The sequence below is a fragment of the Falco rusticolus genome, chromosome 4 (genome assembly GCF_015220075.1).
Source record: "Falco rusticolus isolate bFalRus1 chromosome 4, bFalRus1.pri, whole genome shotgun sequence".
NCBI classification, from domain to species: Eukaryota; Metazoa; Chordata; class Aves; order Falconiformes; family Falconidae; genus Falco; species Falco rusticolus.
The window spans coordinates 99,549,796-99,563,441 of record NC_051190.1 but is presented as its reverse complement, the minus strand read 5'-3'; the positions used below and the strand labels follow the sequence as shown (position 1 = coordinate 99,563,441).

At 38.8% G+C, this 13,646-nt stretch overlaps 1 protein-coding gene across 1 annotated transcript in view; it reads right to left on the bottom strand.

Moving 5' to 3' along the window:
- The window catches only part of CPNE4 (copine 4), a 244,814-nt gene that overhangs the window by 79,398 nt on the left and 151,770 nt on the right, over nt 1-13,646 (bottom strand). The gene's annotated exons all lie outside the window — the stretch shown is intronic.

The following is a 13,646-nucleotide window of genomic DNA, read 5'->3' as shown; positions in this document are numbered from 1 at the left end:
ATGGGAACAAGTCAGCCTAGGAGAGCATTCAATGAACATTACATTACCAGGATCCTGTATTTTACTTTTGCAGGTCACCTTAAAGCTATGTTGCATTGAGAATTTAAAGCTTTTAAGGAGATTAAGGGTTCAAGTGCTGTGAACAAACAAATTTAGGGTACTAAAATCACAATTCTAAATTTTAAAATGTGCATGAGATGATTATGAGTATGAGTTAGTGATTTTTAATTATTTTGTGCAAGTTTTACATATTCATAAGTCTGTCTGGAGAAGCACACGCTGCATTCTGATGAGGAATGCCATTATCTCATGCTCTTAACACAGCTTCAGTGCAGCACAAGATGAGGTTTCAGGGACAGGATGTAAAATAACATTGCAGTGGACTCAGTTTCAAATGTCCATAGTGTGACTGGGGGATGATACTATCACAACCTCAATTCTAACCACACACAGCACCTTCTGCTGCCTGGCTCTGGCCCACCCACTCTGCTCAGCTCTGCCCTGCCCAGGGCTGACAGGCTTTAATCTGCATGAATTCCTCCTACCCAGATTAATATGGGGAACGGCTAGAGCCAGGCCATGCTTCTGCTTCCCTCATCTCAGCCAGCCCCTGCAAGTGTCACAGCTGGGGTCACCCAGGACTCCCAGGAGAGGGACAAGGGATGCTCAACTGTAGCAGAGGGATCCCATACTTGAAAGAGAGTGGGAAGGCATATAGGTTTTCTTACTATGCCCATGACAACTACTAGATGAAGTCCCCCATGGCCGGATCCTGACTCTTCCCAGACAGCTCAGACTGGTTGAGTAATGGGCACCTAGGGAGGAAGGAGACACCTTCCCCACAGGAACCTCTGTCAGATATCTGGTTGTGTCCTGATACCTTTCTTTCCTAGTGACAGTATCATGAAAAATTTAAGTGATAACTTTCAGCACTGCTTGGATCAACATAAGTAATTTATTAATAACATTTACAATCAGCCTGCAGCAGTATTTCTCTGCCCCCCCCCCCGGTGCCCTTGTATTCATGAATGGTTGCTTATAGTATTAACAAGAAAATACCTTTTGAATCTGACAACAGGCACATTTTTTACTTCCACGTTTTAGCTTGGTCATGAGTTGAAGACTCATTTTTGGCACAAGTCTAACTAAGTATTTTTTTCAGTATTTTGAAGAGCACTGACACACTTTTGTCTGCCTAAGAGAAGAATCATGATTGCCTAATGTGAGCAGACTACTTTTTAATTAGCCTGCAAAAATAAGCCTGCCTTTCCAGACATCTAGTCATCAGATTTTCAGATGTTTTACTTGCAACTAGAAACAGGTTCACTAAAACCCAGAAATAGCTGATATCAAACAGGGATTCTGTTGAAAGGTAGTATTTTTTATGAAAAATGTATAAACTAATACATACAAGAAAGAAACACAGCAGAGGGCTGTGCATGTGTAACCAGGGTCAGAGTGAGTATTTGAAGGCACACATAGAATTCCCTATGCTCTACTGCCGCTGCCATAAAATAGCAAAGGACTAGATGATCTTATTTATGTGTTTAGACACACTTAATCTCTAAATAATCCATTTACCTTTCACCTTTTCATGAAATTGTACTGGAAGAGAAGAAACCTTGTACCATGACTCACTAGCAGTTTGTGCATACTCTTGCTATGAATATGCACAATTTCTCATATAATGAAATCCTAACCATTTAGAGCTTTTTCAGATGAAAATCAACACTTAAATTTCACTTCGAAAGCTACAAGCACTCACCATAAGAAAATATTAAAAGTACATGGTATAAGTATCATCTTTCTGTCAGATGCTAGTGAGTACTTGAAAAAGACTATGCAAGACAAGAAGAAGTACATTCATCTTTACTTCATCATATTCTCCAGTTAACATCAGACTACAACTTTATACTCTTCTACAGCTGGAGAGTATCTGATATATGCTGTTAATAGCCAGCCATTGCAATAATAATTCATAAGTTTGTCTAGTCCCATTTTTAGCCTATTTACAGTTTTTGGCCTCCTGATGTCCCATCAGTGGCTGTACCCCATCATTGAATTGTGCTGTATGGAAAGAGAAGTCCCTTTTGTTTTAAGCATTGTTCCTGGTCACGGTGATTTTCAACTTCATGTACCCTGAGGACAAGTAATCGAACCATTCCCTCGCCATTTCCTCCAAGTCATTCATGACTTCAGAGTACCTGTATAAATTATTTTTCTTTCCAGTCTGAATTCAGTCTCTTTGCAGAAGGAAGCCTTCCTGTGATCATTTTTGTTGATTTTCTGTGGATCTTAGTGCCAATCATTAGCACTAAGATCCTTCTGTGACATTTTGAAGTCAAGACAATCCTAGATTACTTGGTCACCTACAAACTTTGTTACCCTGTTTTTCCCTTTCTCCAGTCATTTATGACTATCTTAAACAATATCTGGTCCCAGAAAAAGATAACGAGAAACTTCCTGCAGTTCTTCCCATCTTTTATTTCTTTTCTTTTATTCCAGGAAAAGCTGTCAACAGAAACTATGTTACTTAGTACACATCTAACTGCATTCTGCACAACGGTATGAATGGACCCAGCATTTATCTTCTTTGGGGCCCCAATACAATGGTCTAGTATCTTGGCTTCTGCAGTTACTTAGGAGGTCTGATGTGATTCAAGGTCCCATATATATTTCATGTACATTAAAACTGGAAATTATACTACTCTTCAGATTTCTGACGTGCTGTTCAGTATAATGCTGTGCTATTAATTCAAGGCATGGGTATGAATGACAGAACTTGTCCTGCTGTTGTAATTGTTTAAGAGGTATCACAAAGTCTTTGTCTGTCCAGTACTCCTCCTCTACTGCTGAACACTTGTTAAGTAATGGCAAGAGTGTGGAAAAGTGTGTGAGACTGAAGAGATCTTGCTGGCATTCCATGAGGAAATTTCCTAGTATAGTTATCAGTAAATCCTGGACTTTCTCAGAAATAAAACAAATGAGGAGACTCAATAGGAACTCCAGGCTAGTCATGCAATGGTCAACAATATAACAGGTGATTAGTAGAACTGAACAAACCTTAGGCAGTTGATAGCTAAAGAGTTGTCTAAGAGATCAGCCCCTGCTGCTGTTGCTGTTGCTGTTTATATGTTGTAACTTTAGACCAAGGCAATTAAGAGCGTAGGAGGCAGGCCAGCCATAGCCTTTCTAATGATCTCTTCTGAAAGCAGACAAGAAAACTCAACTGTCTGTAAAATACTGGTAACACCAATAAATTGTTTCTCACATGACTCTCCTTCTCCTTCACTTAAGGACGTATGGACTATCTATGCACTTATTAGAAGGGGAAGGATTAGTATGATTGTGATAGGAAACACTATCCCTTTTTTAATCTCAGCCAAAGCAGACATGATGAACGTCATGCTCAGGACACGAATCAGCTGCATAGCCACAAAGCAGTCTTAGGCTCAAAACAGCTTGCACATCCTTCGAGATGTTCAGTGGTAGCGATGAACTGGACACACTAATCTGGCGGCCACCTTGAACAATTCTATTGAGCAAGACTTCTATGAATAGCATGATGGAAACAGCCACACGGAAGGGGGAAAGGATTGCTGTGCTGCAGCTGGCCAGAGTTGGTGAGAAGCCCTGAAGAGCATTAACAGCCGGGGCTGCTGTACTGGCAGCTCAGAGCAGAGGGGTACAAGGAACACCTTTGTCCCAGGCTTCCTGAAAATATCCTGACAGCATTACTTTTGCTGAGCAGACCATTATAGTAACTCCACTGTCCCTAGTGAACAAGCAACTCAATTTCTTATTTTCTTAGGGGGACTAGGATGAAGGTTTCACAAAAAAGTTTTATCTCAACACCGAATCCTGCCCAAAGCTCAGAGCTAGTGGTAGTCAAATCTATGGTAAAACTTCCCTGGCATGCTTTAGCAGCTGTAACATACAAACAGAACAATAACTACGCACAACCACACTGAAGTGTCTGATCCCAAGAGCCTTGGTTTCTTCTAGCATTACCACAAGGAGGGTTGTGATCAGCTAACTGCTTTTTCTGGGGAGTCCTGCAGAGCATAGCTATCGAGCATTTTCAAAATAATTTGGAGATCCAACATACACTATAAACATGTTTAATTTAGATTTGGTAAGGCAGATAAAATTTTTTTATGACAAAACACAGCTCCATTCGTTATGTAAGGTGCATATACATTATATACATGTATGTACACGTTACCAAACATGCATGTCCTCTGACTGGGAGGAAGCATGCTCTTGGCAAATGGAAAATGCAGATCTAAGTTATTTTAACAGAGTGAGTGGTAGGTGAGATCAGTTTGTATGGAAGGGCTAAACACACATTTCCAGTGTGAGACAAAGTCCACACTTTTCAAGTGACCCCTGTGTACTGAGATATCTTCTTAAATAATAAAGTTTAGACACACTTAATAGCTATTTCTGCCCTAATACTGCCTACAGTATCACAAACATTAATTTGTAATTAGGTCTCTGAAAATATTTAGTGTAATTTTTTTAAAAACAAATATATTATGGTATGTCCTCTGAGAATAATATAATTTAGAATACACATTTTATTATCTGCACGGTGTAACCATTTTTGCGTGGCAGAATGTTATCACATAAACTATAAAGATTCAATGTATGAGTAGAATTTTAAGGTAAGCTTTCTATCTAAGTAGCAAAAATATACTGTTCATAGCGAAGAATATATTTATTACAACAAGAGAGGAATTTCCATGAGTCTATAATTTTCAGTTTAAAAAGATATCTGAAAAGAAACAAAGGTTCTTTATAAGTTGGTTATGTGTCAGCCAATTTAAGGCTTTGCTACTTTAAAAGAGTCTGAAATAAGATTGTCTGGAAATTGCCTTCACTATTTTTCCAGTCTCTAATGAAAGAAATGAAAAACGAATATTAATAAACTCCTTACATTTTCATTTTCTCTCATTTTTAATATAATGATACTGTAGGGCACACAGCAAAATGTCCTGCAGACACAAAGGTATGAGACTTACAGATTTTCTTTAAGATATGTAACACTTTAAAATTCACTACAGTGTTCAGCTGCTTTACAAGGTTACAGCTAACTCTCAATCTACTTTAGTGAAAGCAAAGCTTCTTTTTATTTTTTTTTTCAATTCAAAATGGTAGCACTTGTTACCATAAGTACAGTAAGCAGCCCTGCAGCTAATATTGGGGTCTGTAGGATGTTCAGTACATTATCAACACAGTGACCTGAAAATTGGAAAGAATGCAGAGGTCATTTAATTCATTAGCATCCCCTAGGCCCCACCCTCCATTGTGGAACTGATCCTCATTATCAGGGCTTTGCTTTGTCTCATTTTAAATGGTCCCAGGGATGGGATTTAGTACTTTATCAGCCATTACCCTGTGAAGGAACCAGACACCTCTGCTTTGGCTTATAGTCAGCAACATTTACAGGAGCCTCTGTTTCATTTCAGAGGATTAAAACTCACTTTCAAAGACAGCTCAAGACAGGCAAGAGAGGGCCCTTTGAAGTATTTCTCATACCGATGACTTGCGTAGCAAAGCTGTAGAAGGCTGTATTTATTTGTCTTGGGATGGAACTATAGAGGCAGTAAGCAATTTGAAGAAAGCTAACAATAAATGCAACGATGAATTATTTGTAGGCAATTATCTCTTATTTGGAAAAGAGAAACAGAGAAAACACTCCTCAAGTCCCCTAATCCAGGGAAACAAATTCCCACACAACATTTTTGCTTGTTTGTTGTTCTCTGCTGTTGTTTCGCACCATGAATGCTCCTTGCAATGTCAGGGGGAAGTTTCTTCATTTCTGTCCCAGGGCTCATGGAACTGGGGGCACTGGTAAGGAATGGCAAATAAAAATCTCCTTTTACAGGGTGAACTCTGAAATTCAGTCTGTCAGAATCACCCAACGGATGGGAGGAAGCCTCCTGTCCATTTTATTCATATGTAACAGCTCTTCAGCCGTTTATCACCATCTTTATTAGCAGCCCAAGCCCTTGGAGATGTGACTATGAACTCTTTTTAACCACTGTATATCAGATGATCTCTCTTGTGCAATCCACTTGCACCCCTAATTGTTGTGACAACACTTGTCATTTAGATAGCTCTTTCATCTTCAAAGCACTTCACAAACATCAATTAACCCAAATCTAGATTAATTAATCTGACAATTAAGTTGCTATATATCTAGCAGTTACAAAAATGAAGAACAAAGTAGTGCCTATAAAAGTAATCAGAATGAGTTCCCTTGTCTCTAATAAAAATGGGGTCAAGCTAATTTCTTGAGTCTATTTCTCTCTCCCAAATCTTCATCCCCAGCATCTTCAACTGCTTCATCAAGAATACAGCCAAGGAAAGGGGAGAAGAAAAAAAAGAAAAGAAAAAAAAAAAGGAATCTGTGAGCTGAGATCACACAGATAAGGAGTTAATTAGTTTTGTTTTAAGGATGACCTTAAATCTTGCACTCTGCCTGCACAGAGTGTATGAAGATTGATCTCATCAGTCCTTGACATGCTCAGATAAATCATGGTTTCAAACACATTGCTGCAATTAATGAATTCAGGAGGCACTCATATTATAAACCCATTGCTAAATTATAGATTAACCCAAACTGACAAAACAGGGTGAGTAGTTGCAGCGAATTCACCACAATCATTGTAGACCTTGTGAAGTAAGCCACTTGAGTTTTTAATAATTGGTGTGGACCCTGGAACCACAGGCACATTGAGAGAACAAGGGGAATATGAGAGAGAAAGGAAGAGAAACACTTAAGAACTGTAGCATTCTAATGAATCATTTACTGGAAGAGTAGGTCCGATGGCATTTATACAAGGTGGTGTCAGAAATTGGCTTTCACAGTGTGTCATTTAACTTTATAATAATCCTCAAAATAATGTATCATCCTCTCAGAAGACTTTTAAAAATCTTACTTTGGTTAAGTAGTATGCACTTATAGAAATATTTCTATTAGCTTTTTAAATATACACCACATCCCAATATTTAAGCCTAATTTTTTTGTGGGTTTTTTGACCATGAAGAAGGAACTTTTTATTATCTAAAATCATCAGCTGCACAGTCAGCTTTACAAGAACTTCTCTGGAAATTCACAACACGGTAACATCCTTAAAATGACTACTAAATAAACAGTATTCAGATGATAAGGATCTGCACCTTCCAAGAGTGAGGCAATTCTAAAGATTCCAGGAAAATGCCCTGACCTAATGAAAAAGAAAATACTTCTGAAAAAGTCATTTCAAGGCATCTTGTGATTCATATTCAAGACATGTAAAGGTTCAGTCCCCCTTTCTTGTTGTTGAAGACTTTCCACAAGTAGGACTCCATATGCAAATACATCTTCAGCAAGATCAGGGTAAGCAAGCAGGAAATTATTGGCTTCACTGGCATTAATTGTGTGAGTAAATTGAAGGGGAAAATGTAGAACTGTGTGGTTAATCAGGTATGACTGAAATCGCCCAATCAAGTAAATAAACATCAAGTCTAGCCTACACTGTAATTAATTCTTGGTGCCAGTCTCTTCCTACATGGAATTAAAAGCCCAAAGAAAACTGCAACCAAAAATGAGTGCTGTATTATGGAACAGTGTGAAATCCTTCAGCTCGTGCTTTTCTAATCACCGTTTGACACTGCTTGGACTACCCAGTTTGTGCCACATGCTTTTTTAAATCCTCCACAAATTATTGCTGTTGACCATAAACTGTATCTTTTCATGTTAGTGTTTCAAACACTATGACAGCTAAACTGTGAAAGAATAAAAGCACTAATGGATTTGTCTGAAAGTATTACTTATTGCTTATCTCTTAAGCTTTACTTGGCCTTCTTCACAGGTTCTGCTCAGTTACTTTCACCACTGGTTTTCAGAGATACTGAGGGCTTATTGAAGGATTACAGTTTACAATACACCTGTATAAGCAGAGCTGTAGTCAAGTATTAAAGGTCACTGAAAGCTTATTGATCTAGAGAACACTGCAGTAATAACTCAGAGAATATTAAAATAACCACTGCTATTTGCTCTGCCTTAATTCAGAATGGAGCAGCCAGTACACTTACAGAGCTTTAAGAAACATTTTTCCCCCTAATGATCCATCATTTTGCATGAAAGATTGAACACTTTGATGAAGAAAGCAGAAGGAAACAGAAGGTTACAACTACACAAGGAAAACCCAACCTTCTACCCCGCAAAGTGCCGCAACAGACCCTGGGGAAGAGATTATTAAATTAATAATAATAATTTTTAATTTTCTTTTTAAAAAATGATAAAATTAAAATGAAGCGATTGTCTATTTCCATCCAGCATAACATCAAAAACTTTCTCGTAGACTGTGGAGCTTCTTCTATTAATATTGTAAGCAAGGATCACATTATATAACAGTATCAACGAGGCAGAAGAGGCACTGTATAGATTATTAATTTAAGCGAAGTGCAGACCACTCAAGAAAACCTTGTAAACAACGGTCTACCACAGAAACATACAAAATTCATGGCCTGTGAAAATTCACATTGGAAAGTACAATGTATTGCTATTTAGAAAGGTCTCAGTATGGAAATGAATTGAAAATCACATGACCGTTAAACTCTTGGAGTGCATCTCACTAGCAGTAGAGCACCGTAGACATACTGGGGCCTACTAGCATATGCAGACAGACCCCTCAGCGGAAACCCAAACATGTAATTCATGCGCTAAGACACAGCTGCTCCAACAGGTCAGCTGGACAGAGCCAAGGAAGCCAAGTGGACACAAGAGAGAATGAAGAAGAATGGCAGAACAAGGTTTTAATGTCACTAAAAGTTCACAGGAAGAGTCAACCTTCTCACGATTACCCAAAAGTAAGCAACAGTAATGTCTCAGGGCTTCATGCTGCAAAGAGCCATTCATATACACAGAGGCTTTATGACCTGAGGCATGTAATAGCCCTGGTAGCCACAGCTGTGAGTCCTACTCATAACCATACATGCGTAAATGTCATCAGGAGCAGGATCATCACCTGTAACGTGGGTTAGGCAGGGATGAAACAATAAACTAACTGACAATGATACAGTTGTAACACAGAGATATTTGAAAGGTAGAAAAAACATCCAATGGACTTTCTTTGGCAAATTTCCCCTATGTGGGTGGAAGATGGAAAGGACTTTCTAAACAGATATGACACGTGCTTCCCTCTCTCCTTGCAGCTTAGTACTTCACCTGCAGCAATGTTTTTCTACCAGGTTTTTTTTGCCTCTTTTCCTACTTTTCCTTATGAAAATAATTTATTTCAGTAAGGTTCTCTGTACAACCTCAGCAGAAGATATTCTTACTCCATGCCACATGCACTGCTTGGCCTGTGCTTCTAGAGGCACCTTGTTAGGTGTTTATTTCCCAAATATTAAAATATCTAATACCAAAACAAAAAGAGATTATTTTTCTGTGTACATTACTAGGACTCCCACAGAAAAAGAGGAATGTTGCAACTATTAGTATGGATGGACAGTAGATGATCCCTACCATAAGATACTCAAAATGCAAGCCTGTATTTCAGATAAACCTTTGACAGCAACATACTTCACATGGTGAACCCAAACCTGAATGCCAAAGTTTCACAATTTACAGGACCTTCAGCACAGCAGACTAGGATAAAAACTGCTCTCAGAAGGATTATACCCCTCACTTGATTTGTCAGTAATTACCATGGTGAACTGAATCTCATTAAGTATTAGGAAAGCAATGCTCAACTCTTGGATCAAAGAGGTATTTTGTTCACTTTAACGCATACACAAATTGTCTTTACCGTTAACATTAAAAGAAGTTATGACCGGCACTGAAGTGTGACCAGACTTCTCAGATGGTTTCAATGTCTGGGAAGGAAAGCTCAGTAGGTTCATAAATCTAATATATCTTTTTCATAATAAACCTAGAGCAGCAATAATTGCACTAAAGTTTTACAAGGCATCCTGAGAGAAATAGAAAAATTAACTGCTCTGCACCACAGCTAAATAAAGCAAAATTAAGATTTTTTTTTTTTTTAAAGCCCATAAGGAAATCAAATGTATAGACTTTGTAAAGGATGCTAGTAAAAGACCTTTGAGGCAGACTGTAACCGATCGGTTTGTTTTTAGTGACCTTGCTTATCTTATCTTTCTAAACAGACATTTAAAACAAGAAAGTTTCAAATGCCCCGTGTAAAGGCTGCTTTGGGTGCAAGACTTACAAAGAGCAAACTTCTGTAAGTAAAACTGAATTGGTTTAGTGTATTTTTGCCAAGTTAATCCTTATTTTTCATAACACAAATCAGACCACTGAGCTCCGTACACATGTGATTTCAGTGGCAGAGACGAAAGGCCAAGGCTTCAGATGCCAAACAGCCTACAGAGGCAAGCCAAAGGTAGTGACAATTGCAATATATCTGTTGTTGATAAAAAGTCTTCCTCCATTTGCAACATTTCCACAAGTTGACATTTCCCTCCAACCATTTCTGGTGCCTCTTAAAGCCTTAACTTTGATTATGCCTTCCAAAGTATGTAAAAAGGAAACAGCAGGTACAGGTACAAAACTACCCAGCGCTCCACAATTAATGTTCACAGTGATCAAGCAATCCTGGCGAGAAGCTGATGCTCTGCAAGGCAGCTGGAATACACTAAATCTCCCCACATTAAATATGGCACAGGGAATTCTTCCAACACTTAGCAGTAACATATTGCTGTATACTTTATGAAGTGAAACCAAGCAACTAAAGTCAAAAGTTCCAAGATATGGTAGCGTGAAGACTAGAATGCTTTGCCAATGTAAATCAAAGTATAAACATTGACACAGTCATAAACCTGTCACGGACACTTCACTTCTCTAATTCTTATAATTTTGACTTTTCTGTCCTTGCTGCCATCAAATTCCTAAGTTATAGTCTGTATAGAAAGCAAACAGAATAGTCATCTGACAAGTACTATATGCTATCTTTCAAACACAAGTGATTTTGGGGGTTGCTCTATCATAGCAGCCTTATCCTACACCCAGCAAAAAGTATAAAGGGCCTGAATTTTAAAGACTTTTCAGTTTTTTTCTTATTTCACTGCCATAATTAATTTTAAAATATTTCTAAACTCATGAATGATCTGGTGCAACTCATCCTATTTTTAGCTTTTCTGCAAATGCCTGAACTGCAGCCGCAGGCAACTACTCAGATATCTAAATCAGGGCCTGCAAACATTTGCATACATTAAAAAAAAAAGATATATTCTCTAAAAAAACAAAGGAAAAAAGAATATTCCACAGAATCAAGACTATTCCAAAAACTGTCAATAGGTTCATAAGATCCATCTTGCCCCGGTTCTCTTCTTCACCCATTCCTTCACTGAGTTTCCCCTCACCTTCTCTACAGGCAATCCGAAAGACTATTCTTGTTCCTCTTCCCTACTTCTTGAGCCTGTCTCTTGGCAGTATCATCTGCAAAAAATTCAACTACTGTCTCTCTGCTCATAGCTCAAAGACCCCCTTTATTCCCAGACCTATCTTCTTCTGCCCAAATTGAAATCTTAGCTATTCTCATACTTCTCACTTCAGTTTTGAAGAGATGATAGCATGTTTCTTCCTCCAGAACCACCTTTCTCTATCCTTACGCACTTGGCACTTTCTCTGACATTCTAAGCTTCACATTTTGTTTGCATCTCTTCCTAGGTTTTCTCATCTAAGTGATTTAAAGGCCAGATATACACAATGTGGTGAAGGCAGTGTTGTGCTAATTCTGCTTTTCATCTGAGTGGCAGAAATCTGATTCATCTCTTGTCTGAAACCTATATAGTCACCCTTTTCGATTTAAGCTGCCTCAAGAAGCAGATCCTATAAGGGCAGCCACAAATAATTGCTTGTTACTGTCAGATACAAGCTGGACTATGTGATCTGGGACCCTGTGCCAAGGAAGATGCAGGGTGCAACTTTCTGCATCTGGTTGTGTACAGTGCACCCTCAGAGGGGCTACAGATAACACAGATAATGTCACATTACATCTCTTCTTCAGCCTCTCAGCATCTCATGTTCTGAGCATACTATGTTCTTTAGCATTGCCCTCTTCAGTCCTGCTCCCTTTCACCTTCACAGAATGCTGCAGCAGCTACAGCACTCCTACCTGCTTGAACCATGTCCCCTCTGTCTATATGTCCCACCAGTGGCTTGCCCTTCTCTGATACATCAAAGAATTGCTCACCCTCCCTTTCCAAGCCTTTCCAGGCTTACTCCTGGCAAAAGCTCAGCTCCCAGCCCTGTCTGAATTGTGAAGTGAACTCACTGCCCAAAGATGCACTGTCCGTGCTTATTCCAGCACTTCCCCTTTGTCATGAAGTAGCAGCCCAGTCATCAGAGGTGCCAATGGAGGCTCCAGCCATGGCAGTGCTCCTTGTCCTTGATCATCCTTTGAGTCACTCATGTTACTACCTCTGGAAGGTAGCTGCTCTTAGCTCTTTTTCTTTTCCTCTCCTGGAGATCTACATTGCTTATACAACACAAAGTAATTCACTTATCTTCAGGCAACTTCACAGATATTTTATCTACCCAGGAAGCTTATAAAATTGCAGCCTTACAAGATAACAAAGTCATTATCCTGACACTTGACATTGTTACCGTCCTATGCATAGTACAGCAAAAACCTTTTCTACATTTCTTAATTTGTATTAGAAATCCTCTTTAGCCAATACTGTTAATTTTGCTTGCAGTTTATAATGGAGGCTGCTCTTTCCCTACACCTCATTCTCTATTTCATCTGCTACACCTCTGTTTCAATCCCATTGGACATGCCAAACTCAATTGGTTTGACCATTTACTGACTAAGGGGTAAATGGAAAGATCTTTCACAACTGCTTCCCTGTACCATCTGAGGTGCTGAGCTTCCTTCCAACTTCTCAGATGCACCTGTCACAAACATGTTGGTCTGGCCTCTTAAGTATCCTGTGCTCCATCTACTTCATCCTTCACTTTTCCTTGCTACATCTCTCATTGTTTTCCCAAACTTCCTCATTCTTTTGGACTCATCTTGTTTGTCCAACAGTGCCACAAAGGACACAAACAACATATAAAAATAACCATTCATACCTGTGCCTTTCTTGTGCATGCCAATACTGTACAAACTCTGTGTCCGTACCACTGTTGTTCCATAAAAACAGTGCTGATTTTGTGAAGTTATAAATCACAATTATCATGACCAGTAAAAATCCAAGAATTCATAAGACCACTTTTTACCTTTTCCACCCATTTGTGGCATACATTGTAACATATACACACCAGGCATTTTAGTTTTCCTATCTGCACAGCACATTCTGCTGAGTGAAAAATTACCATACAGGTTCTGCAGGGTTGGGCAGCTATAATGACAAAAGAGGAAATTTTTTTATTATTTAATTTGGAAAGGTAAGAAAAAAACCCCACCAACATACTTTTGGGTCCAATGTCCTTTCATCAGGTCCAAGGGGCTGAATAGCCAATGAGGACAGTGCTCTTCATTTAACAGGTTTTAATTTAGTATTATTCTTAAACCTGATTAGAGTTTATGAATAACTGGATTCAGCCTTGATTTAACACAAATTATCCAGAAGATGAATTTTTCTACAAAAAGCTCCAAGTTCCCAACAATCATTCTTTCTGCTGACTA